Genomic DNA, 19082 nt, shown 5'->3' with positions numbered 1-19082 from the left:
GGTACTTAGATTTATGACGCCAACAGGCCAAATGCAACTCCAAATGGAGTCCAAATTCTTACACGGTTATATAAAATTGCACTTGAAGTATGACGTGGATGCACTTAAGGTATCTTGTGTGATGCGGGAGGCGGCCTCCAAAACCCTGAGTTCCTAAGGGTTAGAAAGGTAGCAAGCGTGCCTGCAGCCTGCAGGCCTGGCATGTGCAGGTGAAAAGAAATGGAATATCCGGCTGAAGCGGGGAGCTGAGGGCCAAGGAGCCAGACAAAAACCATCCTGCTGACAACATACATTTTTCAAAAAACAGCAAATTTGCACAGCACCCTCGATGCAATGAATAAGATTTGCTTTTTTTCCCTGCCTGTCGAGCCACTTATTAATCATAACATATTATTGCTCTGCTAGTTCAATATGTGCAGTGAAACACCAGGATCCAGCTGAGACAGAACTGAAGAGAGCGAAATTGGACGGCAAGAAAAGAGCAAAATTAACGTGGGCCTAAGTAAAGGGGGGGGGGATCCTCCATCCTCTTACAACTGATTTTCACAGCGATCAGCGAAGTAAAGGGCGAACTCGAATCAAACGTTGGTGCAGCTACTACTTTCTACCCCGGGCTTCTCGGCTAGGGCGCTGAGGCCCAGCAGAGCCGCCACTCCGGACTCGGCCCACACGGCTCCCAGGCAGCGGCACGTCGGCGTCCTCGGCGGCGGCGCGGGTAGGAGGTCAGACTTGGGCAGCCCAGAAGGGACGCATCCGAAGGGAGGCTGAGGCTTGAAAGCACTATTTTTTTTTAATTTTTATTTATTTATGATAGTCACAGAGAGAGAGAGAGAGAGAGAGAGAGAGAGAGGCAGAGACACAGGCAGAGGGAGGAGCAGGCTCCATGCACCGGGAGCCCGATGTGGGATTCGATCCTGGGTCTCCAGGATCGCGCCCTGGGCCAAAGGCAGGTGCTAAACTGCTGCACCACCCAGGGATCCCATCGAAAGCACTCTTGATGCAGCAGAAAGGACGTTCGGGGTCGTAGCAGAGCATCAATGACAAGAAAGAAGGTGGGTCACAAGTGCTGGGGGGGCACCTCCCGAGACTTCAAAACGAGCGAAAGAACCGATGGGAGAAAAGGATTTACACACACTCACGCGCGCACACGCACCCCCTCGGAGAGGCATCAAAGTCCCTAAGAAGTGAGTCTATACTGGCTGCTCTCAAAAGGAGCTTCAGGGGCGGGTGAATTCCCAGAGCATCGTGAGGGCTCCAAGCGGATGAGTGGAGCGCGGCCACCACGAGAGGCCCCGAACCCCCAGTTCGCAAAGCCCCCTGCACCCCCGCGACGTGTTCCCCCGACAGGATGGACTAGAAAGACCAGGCCAAGTGCCAGGCCCTCACTGGGGATTGACCGCCGCCCGTCAGGGCGCTGCACTCTCAGATCATCACTCGGGGTCCTTGGTACCAGGCCCGGCGTCATCTGCAAGGGGGCACCGCTCAGCCTCGGCCTCTGCCTCTCTGCAGTCCGCCGGGGCTTCAGCCCTTGACTTCAAAGGCCAAGACGTGGCTCACAGATGCAGGCGCGGCCCCGGGCTGCCGATGGCTCCTGGGCCTGCCTGTGCAACACTCACACACGTGACTTTTTTTTAAAGCATCTTAAAATCCTACGGCACAAGGGGCGCGTATCCAGCCACGCTTGATGGAATTAGAAATATGTTGGGGTTGGCACATGCAAAGCTGCGTGTTCTCCTTCCTGCCAAAGATGGGAGATGATTGACGGAATGGGAACAGGAAGCGGGCTTGCCAGAACGGATCTAAAACGGGCCGGGCGTCCTTGGTGGAGCGGCGGCGCTGTACTTGAGGAAAGGAGCAAACACGAGTGTCCGCACGGTTCCCGGCTCCTACTAGTCACTTCGGGGAAATGCGCGAGGACGGGGCACACACGGAGTCCAGTTCCACCCCCGGGAGATTAGCTGGGTATGTTGGAAAGTGGGGTGACCGTCACCTGGGTCAGGTCACCAGAGAGCATGCGCAAGGTGGCCCCCGGCCTGCCTCCTGCTAGAATGTTCTGGGGGCAGCGCAGCCGCTTAGACATGGTTCGGGTGACACGTATTGATGGCTCATCAATGCTGCACGCCAGGCACTGTGTTAGGGACGGGGGGGTGGGGAAATGGGGGGGCTCGGGGCAGGCAGGCCATGGCCCCATCCTCTGAGTTGGCTCTGATGCAGCAGGGGAGGGGGCAGAGAGGGAAACAGGGGCCACGCTACTCTGCTGTAAGAACTGTTTCAGTGGCAGGTCCAGGGGGCACGCTGGAGGTGAGCCTGCCCCAGGCTTGGGCTGGGTGACGGGAAGGCATCTCAGACGTTCAAGCTAAGAACTGAGGGTCCATAGCAGATGAAGAAGTGATGGAGCCGGAGTCTTGGGGGGGGGGTGGCGCTCACAGGGGCCGCGGGCCGGGGCAAGCTCCTGGAGCACCGTGCGGTCCGTGCGACTAGGGTGCCGGCGGCGGGAGGAAGGGGCAGGAGATAAAGCCATCGGGGCCAGGTCCTCCCGAGCCACGGACGCCCAGCTAAGAAGCCTGGGCTTCACCCTGAGGGCAACAGGAAACTGCAGGTGTGCCAGGTGGGGGGAACCTTGGTCGAACATGTGGGGTTTTGTATGTGTATGTTTTTAAGATCTTTAAAATCTATCTTAGGAGATAGAGAGAGAGATCACAAGCAGCGGAAAGGGGCGGAGGGAGATGCAGACACCCCCCCGCACTGAGCAAGGACCCCCACCCCCGCGTGCACAGGACTCGATCCTGGGACCCCGGGATCATGCCCTGAGCAAAAGGCAGACACTTAACCGACTGAGCCACCCGGGCGCCCGACCATGTGTTTCAGAACGAATAGTCTGGCTGCAATGTGGAGGGTGAGGTGGAGATGGGTCAAATACACACAGATTCAGAAATTCAGCAGACGGGGGGCATTAGAAATCTTGCCCGAGCCCCTGGCTTTGTACGTGAGGCACAGAAAGAGGACGAACCCGCTCAAGCACGTAACGCTGGGGTGTGCCAAGCAGGCCAGGCGGGTCTCGGATTCAGGTGCACAGACTGCATTTACGGAACTGAGGAGTCGCCGTGTCCCCTTCCCGCTTGGAAAGTCACCAACAGGCACATTTTCTCTGGGGCACGCAGCCCAGCACGCCGAGCTCAGGGGTTTAGGTGCCACGGTCTGGCGTAGAAAGGGCTCCCGCCCACGCTGTCTCGCAGGATCACGAGCATCTCACACTCCCGGCCCGCGCGGCCTTGAGCAGAGGCTCGCCTGAGACCTGCAACACCGACACGGGGAGCCAAACCTCTGCCTTGAGGGGCCCCCCAACCCCCCAGACGTGCTGGTCTCGGCCATTCCCCTCCCGTAAGTGCAGGTCTGCAAAGGCCCCGGGAGCAGCGTGAATTTTACTAAGTTTTCCTGCCACAGAGGGGGATCTTGATGCAGGAAAACCAAGCAGGCCAGAAAAACCTGGGGCTAGTGGGTCTCATGGGGCATCCAAGACACTGACGGGCACTGAGAGGGGCACTTGATGGGATGAGCACTGGGTGTTATTCTATATGTTGGCAAATTGAACACCAATAAAAAATAAATTAAAAAAAATAAACTAAAAGACACAGACTGCTGGCTCGGGCTGCCCCTATCGGCTCCCGCCCACGCTGGCTCCAGGGGCTGAGTTAGGACAGCGGGGACTGAGGTCACTGACCAGAGGAAGGCTGTTCGGCTCGGGAAACCCCAGCCCTCTCGCCTGGGCCCCACGTGAACCGGGGGACGAAATCCCCCATACGACAAGCCAGGCAGCGGGCCGGGATGAAGGGGGCCGGGTGGGGGGACGGCTGAGTGTATTATTGGAGAACTGGGGGGAGAGATTTAGTCTGCACGCACCGACCCCGCTGACGTTGGCCAAACACCTGTGCGCGGGCAGGGGTTGCAAGGTTCCCATCTTAGGACAGCGGGGAAAACCTCCTCGCCCTCAGATACGGCCCCCACGCCTCCTGCGATCCCACCCGCTGGAGACCCGCTTGGGTTGATCCGCGTCACCACGATGAGAATACCTCTCCGTGAATATAAGGGGTCACGAGCACTGGGTGATATGCTAGATGTTGGCAAATTGAACTCCAATTAAAAAATAAATAAATAAAGGCAGTGAACCTACAAAAAAAAGGGGGGGGCTCACTAGCCATCATCAAACCCTAGTGGGAGCAACTGAAAATCAGATTTACTCTCCACGCCGAGCCCACTGAGGATTAAGGGGTTGGGAAGTGGGGAGAGCAGAAGAGGAAGGGGGCATTTGGGGGCCGGGCCCATGGAGGGAGGCGTTGGGCAGCAAAATCGTGCAGCCCTGGAAGGCCGGGGAGGGGGCGCGGGCTGGAGGTGGGCTGCGAAAAGGGATGGGATCATTCCAGAGGGAGCACGTTAAGCAGCCACATATGGACACAGACTAGCTTTCCTGGAGGCTACTTGTTCTAAATATATAACAAGTCTGGCTGAGCCCCTGCCGCCCCCACAGCTGTCGAATCCATTTCCTAGGGCCACCTGGGGATTGTGGAGACAACATCATCCCTTTGTCTTCCCCGGAAACACTGGGAAGGAAGCTTGGTCAGAGTCGCTTTGGGTTTTGCCCGGGAGGTTTGGAGAATCCTTAGAAACCCCTCAGATTCCCCAGCGAGGAGGGTTTAGGTCCTTCCTGCCCGGGCCGGGTTCACTGCCGGCGGGACGGAGAATTCAACGCGAAGCTTCCTTCTACTTTTCCAATCGTGGGTTGTTTTTCTCTCTAAAGTACTACGTGGCTGTGTCCTGGGGCCGAAAGCAATTTCAAGCATTTTATTCCAAGAGGATGAGGGTGAAGGAGGAGGTCACTCCTCTGGTTAAAAATATCCCTTCCGTGACCTCCAACCCATCCCTGCTGTCAGTCCCTCACACACTCGTCGTGAGAGCCGTGGCATCCCACAGGGACTCTTTCACCAGGGGCAAAGGTGCACGAGCATCTGTAGCACCTCAGAGTCTTCCAAGAAATTCAAAGACCCTAACTCCCCTGATCTCACAGAACCCTACGGGACTGTCTTCACTGGACGGGGCAGACCACTGTTGGGTGGTTGTGATCAGGACGGGATAACGAAGGGGATGCTTGGGTCCTTGGCTGTGTTCCATGCGGTCACTGGGGACGAGGGTTCCCGGGTGAAGCCATTCTTCAAGACCCAATAATGGGGCACCTGGGCGGCACAGCAGGTGGGGAGGCCGACACTTGGTCTCTGCTCTACTCTCAGGGTCGTGGGATGGAGCCCTGCAAGGGCTCTGTGCTCAGGGTGGAGTCTGCTTAAGTGTCTCTCTCCATGGGCCCCTTCCCCCTGCTTCCTGGCTCATGCTCTCTCTCTTAGAAATAGATAAATGTTTAAAAATACAAAAAACAAAGGCAGAAAACAAACAAACAAAAAACCATAATAGGTTCTGGGCATAATATCCAGGCAAGGGATAGGTGGGACCCAGAAACACAGAGTTCCCAGGGCAAAGCTCAGTAACATCTGGATCAGGAACCAGGTAGCCAGAAGGAGAACAGTTCCACAAACATACCAAATCTCCTTCTACCCCAGGGCCTTTGCACACGCTCTCTCCTCTACATGTAATGTCTTCTCTCGGCTCAATATTACCAACACTCCAAGCGTTAGCCAAGGCGAAGCCTTCCCCAACCCCTTCCCAGCCTCTACCCGCCAAGTCAGGATGGTTGTTTTTGTGATTCACACTCAAGTGACCCTACTTCCCCCCGCAGATTGCTTCTCCTGGGTCTCATGTAACTGAATCATGCCCTTCCCTCCCTGCCAGGCTGACCCGCCTAGAGGCCAAGGGTCTGTGTCTCCTGTGCGGTGTAGAACTCGGCATGCGGTGGGTGCTAAAAAGCAGAGCAGAGCATAATGTGTCACCACGAGACACGGAGGGACAGCGCTACGGGAGTGCAAACAAGACCACACTCTGGGAGGAAAAGGAGAAATTTAACTCAGCTATCCAGTGCCATTCCAACTCAAACCACAGAGGGCTGAAGGAGACTTAACAAAAAATACATGCAACGGCCCAAAAACAAAAACAAAAAGAGAGAGAGAGAGAGAGAAAAGGATAAAATAGTTTCAGGAATGAGGGCTAGAAGAAAAACCAAATCAGATGAACAGTAGGAATAAAGTGAAACCACTCAACTCACACAGACTAACATGGCTCATTCCTTCAAGGACAAAGAAATTGGTGACCTGCTCTGAAAAATGACAAGCAGTACTGATTCCTGGAAACACCCACCAAATAGAATAGTCACGAGGTTAATATTAAGTCTTTGGGGGGAAAAAAAAAACCCACACCCTGTTATAAGGGTGGTAACGCAGTAGAAATAAGACCATATTTGCAGTTGGAACATCCAGGGCTCAAGGCCTAGGACGGCCACGATGCAGCCGGTTCCCCCGGAGCGTCCCTTACACCCTGAGCTCCCGCCCGGGGACACGGTGAGGGGCTCCCCTCTTGCATCTGCTCCGCAGGGAAGGGCAGGGAGATGTTCCCCACCACCTTCCCTAAACCAGATGGCCGGAAACGCTTTTTTTTTTTTCTTATTCCCCATCAACGTATCCACTTGGGTGTCAAAATGCTCCTTAGGAAGGTTTTCAGAAGCAAAGTGGGTAACTGCTTGGATGCAGCAAATCATTTCCCCTTGGGAGGAGAGCAGCTGCTGAGGCCGGGCCCCTGCAGCCCCGGGACGGGACGATCCTGGTGTCTGGGGGGGCAGTGAGGCCGGAGCAGGGAGCATGCGCCTCCTTGGCTCAACAACATCACAATGTCCCCGGTTATGAGGCTCCCGCTCTCCTGAAAGCCCCACAGGCCGACGCAGGACTCCTGGCAAATTCTTAGGGAGGTCGTTTTGGTCTGTTTGCTTGCAGAGTAGAGGAATGTTCCTCGTCCTGGGGGAGCCTTACCCCCGAGACTCGATCTGGGCCAACACGCAGGCTCCGGGAGCGTGCTGGGCAGAAAATGGACTTGGACGTGTCTCCACCGCCAGCCCCGGGACCCGGGAGCACATGAGGTTACAGGGCGAGGGGGAGCTGAAGGCGCAGGTGCAGTGCAGGTTCCTAACTGGCAGGCAGTACCTGGATGGGCAGCGGGCCCAACGTAATCAAAAAGGATGCGTACGAGGGCAGGAGGGGCTGGAAAAGGCATCGGGGGTTGGGGGGGTGGGATTTGGGGAGCGGTGGGAGTGATGGGACGAGGGAAGGCTTCACCCACACGCTGACTCTGCAGCTGGGGGCAAAGTCAGGAACGGATGCAATCCCGAGCCCAGGCAAGGGAGCTGCTGACACTTGCTTTTCGTCCAGGGAGACTCAGGTCCAGGCTCCGACCTACAGGCTGTAAGGTAATCAATTTGGGTTTCTTGAGTCGATGAACTCATGATGCCTTGTCCCAGCAGCTGTCAGGAACTGAAGGGCGCTGCCGGCCCCGAAGTCCCAGCCCTCGTGACGGGACCTGGAGCCGCAGTCCTCGAGATGCAGTGGGAAGTGGTCGGGGGGCGGGGGGGACCAGGACCCCATCCGATGTGACCTGTCCCTACAAGGAGACCCTGGGACGCTGACACACATGGGGAAGACCACGTGAGGACGTGGGGACAAGATGGCCAGCCACACCCACGCCTGGGAGGAGACCAGGCCTCCGACCCTGAGCCTCAGACTCCTGGCCTCCCGCGGGAGGCGACGGGCCAGCGTGCGGCTTGGGCGGCTCCTTGTGCGCTGCTCCGTTAGGCAGCGCCTGCAGGTTAATGCAGCAGCCACACGGCGCCACACACGGGGCTGCAGAGAATCCAGCCGGGGACCCCGGGCGGAGGGCCCTAACCCGGGTGGAGGGCCTGTTGATGCCCCCGGGCAGGGCAGCCCGCCGAGCGGCGCGGCCACTGGACACAGGACGCCAGCAGTGGTCTGCAAACCAGAAGACACAGGGCCAGATGCTCGGGGAGCAGGAGCTGAGGCCACCTCCCTCTCGGGCTTGTTCCATCAGGGTCCGGTCGAGCGGCAGTGATTCCTTTGAGCAGCGCAGGGGGGCCTTGTGGGGGGCACGTCTATGCCAGGTGCCCCGTGGGGCTTCCCCAGGACACCGGGTTTTGCTCTGTTCAAACTTTGCTCTGGGACTAGTGGCTGCTTCTCTCCTTGACTTAGTTGGTAGACGTCCCACGACGTAACACCCCATTTGTATGAACGCCACGACCTCGGTCACCAAAGTTGGGAAGAATCAAGCTCCATCCCTTTTTTAAAAAAAAAAGATTTTATTTATGTATCCATGAGAGATGCAGAGAGAGAGGCAGAGACACAGGCAGAGGGAGACGCAGGCTCCACGCAAGGAGCCCGACGTGGGACTCGATCCCGGGTCTCCAGGATCACGCCCTGGGCCGAAGGTGGTGCTGAACCACTGAGCCACCCAGGGATCCGCTCCATCCCTTTTTTATCTCAAGTTATTAAAAGGAAAGTACTCTTCTAGTTGGGGAGGTTTGGGGATTGCCGGGAGGCGCATCTCTAACCTGCGATGATTATTAATCGCGGGCCGACGCCGCGGGGCCGGGCGGCCGCATCGAGGGGGCAAGGTCCTGCTAAGCAAACGCCAAGGGTAAACAGCGTCGAGGGAACCTGTTTCACCTGCTCAAGAGAACAAACTGGCCTCAAGTAAGTTAGCGCCGCTCATCTGCTTCCCCGACACTTAACCTGCCTTTATAATTAGGTTTATTTATATATTAAAGGAGACTCACCCAAAATTCTCCATAAAATTAGTTCTGATTAAACAATGTATGTGCCTTAGGGATAAAACACAGATCATACCAATGCCCAAAGAAGAAACTAGAGATCGCCCGTAACAACGCCACCTGCAAATAAGTACCAGTCATCGTCTCTCCTCCGCTTCCACCCCACTTGCCTCCCTCCCCCAACCTTTGATGGACGACGTCGGAGCCAGGTCGACCCGGATTCTAATCCTGTCTTCACCACGTACTTGCTGTATCACGGTGAGCAGATTTTCACCTACACAGGGAACTAAAAGCAGCGTCCACTTTACATGCTGTCGTCCAAAGAGGTGATGGGCCTCTCCTCCAAATGCAGCACCCTGTGCAGAGCAAACACCCCGCAGATGCTGCTGCGGGGCTTCGGAGCTGCGCGGGAGGAGTTCACGTGGCAGCTGCTGCTGCTGGAAAGGTCTGCGGAAGTCCAGGCCAAGTCGGCCGGCCGGCCCGGGCATCCGGGAGCTTGCAAATGGGGAGAATTCCAATATCCCCCCTCGATACGAGTGGCTTCAACTGTTTGTATAAAGAAGAACACTATAGGTTGGCAAATCAAACTCCAGTTTAAAAATATACAAAATATAGGGCGGCCCCGGGTGGCTCAGCGGTTTAGGGCCGCCTTCGGCCCAGGGCGTGATCCTGGGGTCCCGGAATCGAGTCCCACGTCGGGCTCCCTGCATGGAGCCTGCTTCTCCCTCTGCTTGTGTCTCTGCCTCTCTCTCTCTCTCTCTCTCTCTCTCTGTGTGTGTGTGTCTCTCATGAATAAATAAATAAAATCTTAAAAAAATACAAAAAATTAATAAAAACATCAATAAATAAATAAATAAATAAATAAATAAATAAATAAATAAATAAATAAATAAATACGGCTTAGGCTGAACCCCTGCCTTTCCTCTGGGAGTCTGGGATCTGGGTACGTGCCACGGAGCAGGTGTGCCTGCACGAGCAGCCCCCATTAAAAACCCCCAGGCACCGAGCCTCTGAGTTTTCCGGGTTGACTTTCCACACGGGTTGTCACAACTCATCGCCAGAGGAAGCAAGTACAGGCCTCGCGGCTCTACCGAGAGGGGCCCTCTTGGAAGCTCGCGCCTGGTCTCCCTAGATCGTGCACCATGCACTTTGTTTCTGTGCTGATTTTGCATCGGATTCTTCTGCTGTAATAAATCATAGCTATGGGGACAACTACACCCAAGTCCCACGTCGGGGGGTAGAGGCAAACCGTCACACCTAGGGGTTCTCTTGGGGACCTCCCAACACGTGAACATGTCTGTGGAGTTGGGCTGTGGATTCTAACGCCACTTCTCCTACCTATTGCCTCAGGTTCCTGGCAGGACTCGGACGGCCGCCTCCAGGGCAGGATCTAAAGAGCCTTCAGTAAAGAGCTATTGTTAAGGTGTGAGCAGGGTCTAAGGAAAACGGTGGGGAGCTAGCGCAGGATCCTGGGGCCAGCGGGGGCTACTTGTGAGAACTGGAGAAGTGGCAGGGGTCAGGAGCAGAGGTAATCATCACTATTATTATGTTGACTACAGATGTGGTTTTCATGTGATTATTTCTCTGCTGCTTTACAGCCATCCCCAAATAATATTCACTCTAGAAAGAGAAAGAAAGAGGGAGGGAGGAAAAGAGGTGGGGGGGGGGTGGAAGGCAGGAGGAAGGATCAATTCTTGGCTCTTTAAATTTTGATTCCTCTCTTACCCTGTCCTTATACAGGTGTTTCCAGAATCTTATACCCAAGGGCCATCCTGAGATGTGAGCTCCAGTTGATCAGCAAAGGGCCCTGACTGCCTTTATGTTCATCCCATGGCGCAATTCATGCCACCTCTCTTGGCAGCATTGTCACAAAGCGGCTGCCCCGTCAAATCCCAAGTGAGGTTGAGGCCTCCTCTCTTCCCCAAGCCTGAGCCTGGGCCCCAAACCCCGAACCCCAGTTTAAGAGAAGACGGTAGACGCCCTTCGTGATGGGCGAACGGGCAGGTGTGATTTCTCCTGGCCCTCTGAACTCCCTGTGTGGGGCATGGCTACCTAGCACGCAGTACTTTATATAAACCCTGCTCCCCCTCCCTCCCTCCACCGCGCCCCCATTCATTCCCCAGAGAGAGTGGAAGCAGGAGGTATATACATGAGACTATAAATTGAACTAAATCAAAGACAGGCCTTGGGTAATGAGGCAGCTGGGAGCCCCAGGGAACCTCAGAAGTGTCCAGAATGCATGAGACGTTTGTAAGAACTGAAAGGCCCAAGTCTCCCAAGAGGGGAGGCCAAATGGCCCCAACCTGAGAGCAATAATGAAGGAGAAAATCAGGTAAAGGAGAGATAAAGGGCAATACATCTGGGTAGCCGATGCCGGAGGGCTTTTTGAAGGGAAGCCCGAGGCAGAAACACAGGGAGAAGAGAGGCAGCTCCTCAAACTCCCCAGTTGCCCACAGCAACCCGCTTCCTGGCGGTCATTTACATAATGTTGCAATTGTCACTGCCGCCCGCCTGCTCCTGCAAAGGGAGGCCCCGCATCAGAGGACACACTATAACCGCGCAGGTTCATTCAACTCTCATTAACCACTGGCCAAATAAAACCCACTTAATCACCTACTTAACTTGGACGTGGAGTACAGAGGCCTATTTTGTTTGGAAGGAGCTTCCGAGGAGCAGCTGGCCACACCCCACACCCTCACGGCCGCAGGGCTGGCCTGCGCCCATGGGCATGGGCCCTCCTCGAGCCCCAGGGAAGGCGGGCAGCGCCCCGCAGGGTGGCCACTCGCTCGGGCTCTGGGCGGAGCACGCCAACAACGCCGAGCCTCCCTTTCCCCTCCTGTAAAATGAGGAGAAGAGAGAATCCAACGTGTAAGACCGTGGTGAGGATTAAGTGAGATGATGCGAACGTCCTGGCACATTCCATCAACACGAATGGCCAGTACCTTGATTATTGGTGCCACTCCTGTCACCGTGACGCCAGGCCACGACTCTAAAGACAGTACTTTCATGTCCAAGATAACACTCATCTGAGGAACGGATTTAACTCCTCTGCCTGAATCTACTGGTGCCCTCAAACAGCTTAACTGAGCTTTTCTGGATATTAACACAGCCTGCTGGCCAAGATAACCACATCCGAGGGCCAGATTTGGCCAAATGACTGCATATGAGAGGCAGCGAGGCATTCTATGATCCAGTTTCAATTCACGAAATAGGGAACAAAGAAGATCTTCACTGGGAAGAGTTCCCTCTGGGTCAACACACACACAAACACATGTTATTCTGTAATGGGAGCTGTTGCCTGCTTCTATTAGTGTGTGCACAATATGAGTGTTCCTTAGGTAAGTAGAAGACCTTTGAATCAGGGAAATCAAATTTCTCTTCTGTCTCTTACTTTCATCATCCTACCATACAACTGTTTTTTTCAAGTTCATGCTATGGTCCTAAATGGCTACCAGAGCTCCAGCCATCACAACTAACATCCCAGGCATTAGGATATGTGCAAAAGGTAGGTGGTAGTATGCAATGGTCACTCACCTGGTGATCTCTGCCCTAGTAGAAGGAGCCTGAGGCCAGAGCTCCTTCTCACCTTTACAACTGCAGTGGCCTAACTAGCTTCCTCCCTCCAGCGTCTTTTTCCAATCTATGCTCCACAGCACTGACTGCAGACTCAAGTCCATCTACACTTTCCTACTCCCACCTGCGCAGAAGTTGTCCCCCAACAGGAACTCTCTTCTCCTTCACCTCTGAAGGTCAAATTCTCACCATCGTCTCCAATGACACTTGCCTGATCAGAAGTGTCACCTGAGACTTAGTAAAGACACCGCTTCCTGCCTTAGACTACTGAATTGGAATCTCCATGACAGGAGCCTGGGAATCATTGTTCCCAAAAACTCCGGGTGAGTTTCTAAGGTAGAAGTAGGTCAAGTTTTTAACACACCAGACTCCCCATCACAAATATAGATGCTCCTGTTTCCATTTCAGAAGGTCTGAGATAAACCTGGTGGAGTAGTGGGGGGGGGGGGCGGTTATTCACATTTTGAACAAACCCCTCCGGCAATGGTGATGACCTCCAGAGTCTGAGACCCTCTGCTCCTATGTTTCAGCTTAAATCCTACGTCCTTCCTGAAGTCTTCCTAAAGTCTTCCCAAATCAACTGGAGTCCGTGTGTCCTCCCTGTATTCTGAGGGTGGTTCTGAGAAATAACGTCGCAACGCAAACAGCGCCCTCCATGTAGCAAATGGTCAATACATGTTAACTATTGATCGCTTGTCTAGTTACCGTCCTTTCCAAGCAAGTTAATCATAGCACCTCTTCCACTCAACGCTTAGCTATTGCATCAAATCAAAGAGGCTGTATTTTCTGACATTTGCTTGTGGATCCAGAATAATTTTTATATTTATATCACTGATAGCAGTTCAAAGTTCCCTACTTCTCTCCTATTCCACTTTTATAAGACTGTTTCTATGATGAAGGTCAAATATCGTCCCTTAAAAAATTATATGAGCAAATATATGGACTTGTTATCATCGTAAAGGACACCTGAATGACAGGTAAGGTGAAGTTTGTCCTGAATTACTCTCTCCCCATCCCAATCTTCTCCAAACACTACTATCACTAGACTAACTCATATAAAATTGCCAATATGCTAACGTGTTTAGTCCATAAAATAATCTTATAGATTCCCTTAACAGATCGATGCATATCCTTTCAGAATGCTCTCCTATGCTCACTAGGTTTGGTAGTTTCAAAATATGGCTATAAATTCTTTGATGCCCCTGCCATTAAGAGGTAGAGTCTACATCCTGGATGGACTTGCTGCAGCTTAGATGAAAAAGTTTTCGTTATTCACGCTGTGTAACTTGCAAGGCTAGGTCATGAGGGACCGCGAGGCTTTGCTTATTGGCTGGAACACTCACCCTTGGAGCCCTAAAGCCACCATGCATGTAGGTAAGGTTGCCATGTTGTGAGGAACCCAAAGCCACATGAAAAAGCTATAGGAAATCAGAATATGCCACCCTAAAACACACCCCTTTGAAGACAACTGAGAAATAGCAGACGTGCCTGCACACAAAAGCTCTCTGCTTTCCCTTCCATCTGCAAAAACAACAGGCTCAGACTCCTAATCCCCAGACACAACTCTAAGTTTACTAAAATAGCCCTTATTATGTCTCATTAGTTTCCCATACATATTTCCCTCCCCCACCAGTATGTCACGCCTGAAAGTCTAAAAACTTCCTTGTCCTTCATCTTGTCACTGCCATACAAATTTACTGTTCATTAGGATGCTATGTAAGCCCCAAGCTCTATCTAAATGCCCCTTAGAGTTAATAGTCACTGAGCTCCTCCCACGTGTATGCTCACTGCATGTGTTCATAAACTCTATTTTTCTCTTGTTAAGCTGTGTTTTGTAAGTTGAGTCTGCAGGGCCCTCAGCCAATGAACCTAGGAGGGTAGAGAGAAAAGAGCTTTTCCTCCCCTGCAAGGCCATGTGTACATGCTCCAGCCCCTTCAGTTGGGCTCCAACCCACCAAAACCCAGCCTTTGAGTTATTCTCAATGCTCTCACATCCATCCCAATATGTGAATGAAAACACTTCCAGATGATTCCAGCCCCCAGCCAGAGTCCAGCATAGCCTTGCAAGTCTTCTGACCTGAAGCCCCCGATACTGTGAAGCAGAAGCAATCACTGTCTAGACCCTTTATCTATAGACTCCGTGAGCATAATAAAATGGATTTTCCTAGGCCACAATATTTTAGATGCTTTGTTATAAAGCAATAGATAACTGCAATAGCAGGAAAGTACCCCTGGAGCATACAGCTTATAGGAATTCAACTACGAAGATTCCTAAAGAAAGAGAAAAGTAATTTTTAAAGATCCTACTTAAACCGAGCAGGTGACTCCACTCAATGGTGGTTATATACAATGAGCATGTGCCTAGACAAGAGTGAGAATGAACTGGGAGATGTGGATCCTACTCCGGTGGTTCTCAGGCAGGGGAGGTACTGCCCCCTAGGGGGCATTTAGAAATATCTGGAAGAATGTTTCCTTGCGCAATGAAGGGAGGGGATGGTAAGCATCCAAGGCAGTGAGGCAAGGATGCTCGATACGCATCCTGCACAGGGTCACCCAACATCCACTGTCCTGACCTAATGTTTCCATGCTCCTGCTGGGAAACACTGTATGGTCTCAGCTTCGGAGGGCCTGTCACGGTGTGAGCATATTTATTTTTGCTTGAATAGGGTGGCCCCAAAATGCAAGCTGCCATCCTCAGTTTGGAAGAAATTGCCTGGAGAAACAGTAATCTGCTCCAACACAACGGGAAATAATACAGAGCTGCATTTGACTTAGTAAAGACGAACTGTCTGACTCCAACGTGGTTCTGTCTCAAGGGATTTTAGAAATAAATTTTGCCTGCATCCAATTGCCACCTTGCTCACGGACCTGTCTAGAACCTCATTCCCAAGAGACATTCAGGTCTACTAGAGGGAAATATAAAGATTCTATAAATACAAATGCACAGAAATGTCTAAATTTTGTGGGATTTGCCTTTAAATTATAAACAGTGTAGACTAGTCATATTATTTCTAAATGTTTTTAAAAACTAAAAATATGTTTTAGAAATGTTGTTATTATGTCAGTCTACAAGGATCTATTACACTGGGTACTCTGTAGTTAATTTACACATTTACATATTGATGGACATTCCGTTGTTGCTTTTCTTCCCTAGTCTTTTTGCAAACACAAATAATACATTGGAGAAAATCCTTGTCCTTGAATATTTGACTCATCTGAATGCATATCCTTAGGACAGGTACCCCAGTGAGGAATTGCTAGGATGACTATTTACAACCTTAAGAGAGCCTGCCATATTGCCCTACAAAGCGATTGAACCAATTTCCATTCTCCCATAAGTATTTGAAGATATCCTGATTGTCTCTGGATTTTTCCTGGGCAGTTATTCAAAGGTCCCAGGAAGAGAGGTCAGGGCAATTTATTTATCTGTCATATCAGGCAGAGAGTGAAAGAATTAGTCCCAATGAATTGAATTCAGCAAGTATTTAGTGTCTCCTCTAAAGCAAGCACATTGCTGGAGGGATCCCTAAGAGAGCTAGCTCGGTGCCTACACTTGAAGAGTTCACAGTCTCTTCCACAGACAGATTTCAGACTTCTGGCATTAGAACTGGAATAGGCCAATACAGAAGTTCTTGGTTCTGGACCTCTGAAGAGGGGGAGATGGCATGAGTCTATCGGGCCATGAAGCTTTCTGAAAGAAGGTATGCCCTGAAATGCATTTGAAAAATGTGCCCTTTAGTCACTTAAAGAGAATTCTGAATGGGAAGGGGACACAGAAACAAATGGCAAGAGAGAGGATGCAGAAGTAGGTCAGGGGGGAGATGGCACATGGAGATGCATGTGGCACACTGTGGGGGGCAGATGCCATCTTGGCTTCCATCCTGCTAACAGAGGGTGAGAAGGGAAGAAATGGAAGCGCTTGGTGAAAGGCAGGCAAGTTCTTGCATATCAAAGAATATGCATAGCCAACACTGAATAACAAGACATATCTAGTTCATAGAGATAACTGAAAAAGATTATTCCATAAATTGCATCTTTATTGATTTTAATAGCACAGAAAAATGAATTTTACAAAGTACATTACACAGCACTTATTTGTAAATCGATGCAAAAATTGCACAAATATGTTGGACAGCTACTCAACCAGGAGATACAAGGTTGAGGAGAGAAAACAGAGGACAAGAACAAGAAGCACGTTTTCAGGGTAAATAGATGATTATACTGTTATAAATCCTTTCAAAAAATAAAATATGTGTATGCTTGCATATGAGTGTATATACATTTATGTGTGTGTATGTGCATTTACTACACAGTTAAAGAACATTAAACTCTTACAAGAATTTACTACAACTTTAAAAACCACCTAAGAGCCCTTATTATAAATGATAATGATGGTAACCATAGTAACAATCATCATCACAAGAAAAGTATGGTATGTTTCCACAACTCTTGTAAAGTATTTTGACACTGCCAATGTGATCTTTCATAATAACCCTGCAAGGTAAGACAGAGAAGAAATTATAATTTTTTTGATCACCAAAGTAACAAACAAAGCAATATTAATTAGAGCAGGAGTTCTCACCTAGCCTAGATAGTCCTCCAAGTTCCACAGGGGAGAATCAGGGATTATTTTTGCATTTTTTTTAATTTGCATGCTAATGTGTATTGTGTGACCATGTGCATTTTCCAGAGTGGGTTATAGATTCATTAGATGATCCATAAAAAAAAAAGTTAAAAACTGCTAACATAGAAAAATAGCTGAGTCTGACATTAACAAAATGTTGACATTAACAAAATGTTTTGACATTTTTTAAAATGTTATCGTAGGACATATAATTGATGTCTTTTACCTGTAGCTACATAGATACATGCAAATAAAGTATTAGGCAAGACTCCTACTCCTGGCTATGATGGAGTACCCAAGGCAAAATTTATCTTCCTCTCTGATGACTAAAAACTGAATATATATGTGAATGTATATTAATGGTTTTTCAGACATTAGACAACAAGCAGCACAGGAAAATTACCCTCAAAAGAAGAGAAACAGGGGGGCCTGAATGGCTCAGTCAGGTAAGCATCTGCCTTTGGTTCAGGTCATGATCCCAGGATTTTGGGACTGAGCTCCACATGGGGCTCCCTGCTCAGCAGGATGCCTGCTCCCCCTGCTTGTGCTTACTCTCTTTCTCAAATAAATGTTTAATCTTAAAAAGAGAGAGAGAGAGAGAGAGAGAGAAATAAACAAGGTGGGCCCTACCATTTCTTTAGCTTACTTCCTGGAGATAGTTTCCAGACCAGAGTCCAGTGAGAGGGAGCCAAAAAGCCTCGTGGTCCTGCTGAGTTGAAGAAACAAAGTGGTCCTCCTTGGGGAGGTCAAGGTGCCTGGGATTTGCATGACAAAATACCAAAGAGGAGAGACCTATACAGGCAGAGAACTCTAACAATTTGTAGAGGTTTCTGTCAAGTCTGCTGAGTGTTGATCTGTGCACATTTGGGAGGAAACTACTTGAGGCCAGGAAAGGACAAGCATGGTAAGAGGAGATATAGCAAACCATTATGCCTGCATGGAGCTGAGAAGAATTCATGCTTCCATCAGCCAATATGGAAACATGGGGCATTACACAGAATTCTTGACTAGGTGTTGCCTCAGCAGTAGGGACAAACTAGCCCTCAATTAAAGGTTGCTCTGGATCAACCAGAACTAGGGCTAAACACCAACGTCAAAAGAATCAAACTGATTTCAATAACTTGAATGTGTCCCAAGACAATATCCAACAGGAATTAAAGAACGGCAATATGGAATACAGTAAAATACAATAATCTAGCTGTCTATAATGTGATATTCACAACACCAGAATCCAATAAAAAAATATGAGGAATAAAAAGAAATGCAGAAATAAGAACTCACAACAAGAGAAAACTCAAATAATCTAAACGGATCCAAAAATGACAGAGATGATGGAATAAATAAACAGGATACTAAAATCGCTACTATAAATATAACCCATATGCCCAAAAAAGCAGAAGAAAACGTAAGTAAGAAATGTAAGCTATCAAAAAAGACTAAACTTCTGGAAATGAAAAATACAATAACAGAGATGGAAAATCTACTATCTCGGATTAACAGATTAGACATTGCAGAAGAAAAGATTAGTGAACTTGAAGAGAAAGCAATAGAAACTGTCTGAAATGAAGTAAAGACACTGACAAAACAGTGGAGAGTGTTTCAGTAGGTTGTCAAGACAATAACTAGTGGCTGTCATACATGCAATTGGAGTCCCAGAAAAGCAAGGAGTGGGTAAACATTTAAAGAAATAATGACCATTTTGTCCAATTCTGATAAAAACTATAAATCCACAAATCTAAGTGGCTCAACAAACCTCCCCAAAACACAAGAAGAACAACACACCAAAGCCCATAATATAAAAATGACAGAAAATTAATGATAAAGACAAAATGTAAAAGCAGTAAGAGAAAAAAGACGCACGTATAGAGGACCAAAGATAATAATAATACAAAAAATTCTTATCATAAACTATTCAGGCTAGATGACAATGTAGTGATATCTTTAAAACACAAAGAAAAATATCTCTAAGCCAAGAATTCCAGAGAAAACCAAAATATCTTTATAAAGTAATAAGACTAGATGGAAATTTGGATCATAAAAAATAATCAGTGCCGGAAACAGCAAATATGGAGGTAAGTACAGAAAGCATTTTTCTCACTTTTATAAATCTTTTAAAAA

General features: G+C 49.8%; 1 long non-coding RNA gene across 1 annotated transcript; it reads left to right on the top strand.

The window, feature by feature from the left end:
* Window positions 1–1837: 1837 nt before the first annotated feature.
* On the top strand, window positions 1838–16505 carry LOC129513959 (uncharacterized). Its single transcript, XR_008665331.1, has 4 exons — window positions 1838–1962; window positions 10118–10190; window positions 10508–12663; window positions 12871–16505. It is a non-coding gene; the product is annotated as an uncharacterized LOC129513959 (long non-coding RNA).
* Window positions 16506–19082: the final 2577 nt, after the last annotated feature.

This window comes from Nyctereutes procyonoides, unplaced genomic scaffold, assembly GCF_905146905.1.
Source record: "Nyctereutes procyonoides isolate TBG_1078 unplaced genomic scaffold, NYPRO_anot_genome, whole genome shotgun sequence".
NCBI classification, from domain to species: Eukaryota; Metazoa; Chordata; class Mammalia; order Carnivora; family Canidae; genus Nyctereutes; species Nyctereutes procyonoides.
This window is presented reverse-complemented; position numbering and strand designations above follow the sequence as displayed.